The sequence below is a fragment of the Manis pentadactyla genome, chromosome 17 (genome assembly GCF_030020395.1).
Source record: "Manis pentadactyla isolate mManPen7 chromosome 17, mManPen7.hap1, whole genome shotgun sequence".
NCBI lineage: Eukaryota > Metazoa > Chordata > Mammalia > Pholidota > Manidae > Manis > Manis pentadactyla.
Window position 1 is genome coordinate 16,928,673 of NC_080035.1, and position 2,568 is coordinate 16,931,240.

At 43.3% G+C, this 2,568-nt stretch overlaps 1 pseudogene; it reads right to left on the reverse strand.

Annotated features, from left to right (window-relative positions):
• Positions 1-634: 634 nt before the first annotated feature.
• LOC118916565 (polypeptide N-acetylgalactosaminyltransferase 11-like) lies at positions 635-2,332 on the reverse strand (annotated as a pseudogene).
• Positions 2,333-2,568: the final 236 nt, after the last annotated feature.

Sequence of the window (2,568 nt, forward strand, 5' to 3'; positions counted from 1 at the left end):
ATCAGATTGGAATGACACGGAAATCTTTATCTTCAACTTTGACAGCTTCTATAGCTGTAAACTTGTTAATTTAATATTCTTCTAGACAAATTCATTTCTTCACAAAAATATCTTAAATGCACCACAAAATTAATATTTTGTCCTTCATATTCTTAATTTATACTCCTTGCCAGGTGAGCTCTTCTGCCTTGTCCTGCCAATATTTGGTGAGGTCAATGTTTAGTCCCACCCTTTGGGGGTCATCCTTTAATTTCTTTCCTTCTTCACCTTGCCTTCTAGTGAATGAATGCATAGCAGCATGATCATCTGGTTATTTGTTCCCCATGGTATACTGTATGTCCTTTGGGGAAACAGGCTTAGTCTCACTCATTTTTTAATGCCTAGGGTTTTTGCTAAACTTTCCGGAACACAATAAATAAAACACTAGTAGGTAAAGCAATGAAAGGAACTAAGATATTGTTTGTTTTTAATGCAGTAGCACTTAAACCATATTATCCAAACAAAAACTTCCAGCACATAGTATGAGGCAATCAAGTCCTGCTTTAGTTCAGCCCCTGATCAGGATTCTTCTAGTTCTCCTCTGGGCTATGCAGCAGTTTCTTAACTCATTTTACTATGCTCATTGTGCCCACCTTCAAATTGTCCCTTGAATTAATAGCTGCATCTCTGAGTAAATATTATCTGGATACCATTTAAATGATTTACAACCCTGTTTATTCCTCACTTCAACACATTTAATGATATATCTGTATCTACTGGTCCTCAGGGCGGGTCTTAAGGAAAACTAATGCTATTTATATTCAGTCACCCAAACATGTGCCTGCCTATGTGTCATGGTGTCCTAGACTTCAGGAGATCCACATGGTCACCTTTTTCAGAAAACATATCCTACTTTAGAGCAGGGATGATGAAGAATTTATCTCCACAGAGTCAGATCCTAGATGATATTTCTAAATTTTCTCCTCAGATATATATGCCATTTTCAAACTGTCCAGTTCATTGAAACAGTGTCGGTTCATGGCAAACATCCCCCAAACATTAGGTGACTACTGGGGCAGTAGTTCCTTTTAGTTCTCATAGCTCAGAAAGGGGCCCAAGGCCCCATTTGAAAGCAGCCCCCAGAGGAATCCTCTCTGCACCACAGGGTGTGATGAACAGCAGGCAAGTGTGTCGGCACTACGGTATCAATCAGTGCGCAAGCCACGGCTGCGGGAACCCCTGGGTGACAGCTCGCAAGGGCTTCAGTCACATCGCACCCCTTTGTAGGGACAGTCCAGCAGCACCAGGACTCCTCCTGCAGTGCGGTCTGTTCCAAAAATTCTTCCTCAAATCAATCCCTTCAACTTTGTATTTCTTATTACTTGAATTTTTCCAGTGAGGCATTTTTGGACACATTTTTCTAGCTCTCTTTTCAAGTCATCAAAGTTGCTGTCATTACGCATGAAGTTGCGTGCTGGTATGTGGTCTATGACTGCATTGTCCTGAGCAAGGAAGATAAAGCTGTACTGTAAAAACAAATAACACTAGCGACCAGCAGATTCTCAGGTAAGGCTTCACATGCTGCATTTCCTGTGCCTGGCAAATCTCTGTGGCAGCCCAAGTAGTTACTAACAAGCATATTAAAGGTATGTGTCCGATAACCTTAGTGTCTCAAGTTTCTCGATTCCTGTTCATTTTCATTACCAGTCATATCCAATTCATTGCCTTTTTCCGGATCTTCAATATGATTATCTATCACATCACAATTTTGTTTGCTTTGAACTATAACTAATACTGGACTTGGGAACTTGAATGAAACAGGGATAGAATTTGAGGGGGGAATGATCCAAGAAGCCCAGAGCCCTTGATGGGCATGTTCTTAAGCAACTGAGTTACTTCACTGAAGCAGAAGTAAACAAAAAGCAAAACTGTCCAGGTTACAGATGTAAAAATGCACCCAAACAGATAGAGGAACTGTGACACTTCCCCTTACAGGCCTATAGCTGAAAGCCCTTTCTCAAATTTACTGGAGCGGAAGCTTCTGGAGAAAGAAACCGGTAACGGAGGCTGAGTGTGGAACTAGCGTGGGAGTGAGACCCTCGGGGATGCAGTCGAGGGTTCGGGGGAAGGTGGGGCTTTATCTCCAGTTACCCTACTGAGTCCTCACAGGACTCCCAACACCAGCAGCCCAGAACCGTGGCAACCTCCCTCCCTGTGGCTGCCTGGGTCTGACCTCTTTAGCCGCAGTGGTGGAGCTGCCCCGGGGAACGGGGCGGGCAGCCAGGCAGCCGAGCATCACACAGGCAGGGACACAGTGGTGGCCACCGGTTTGCCAGTCCCTTGCAATCCCCATGTCCCATCAATTTTCTTTTTCTCCCAAAAGAGATTAACAGTCAGGTTCTTGCAATGAACAGGAATTAAGAACCTTTTTTCAGGGAAGACCAAAGAAGTTTGAGTGGTTCCACGCTTCTTGATTGGATTTTGACATGAACCAACGGTTATTTGAAATGAAAAAGAGCCAAGTTTTAAGTGAAAGCAAGTCCGACAAGGACAAAACTCACAGTGCTACATTCATCACTTGCCATAATC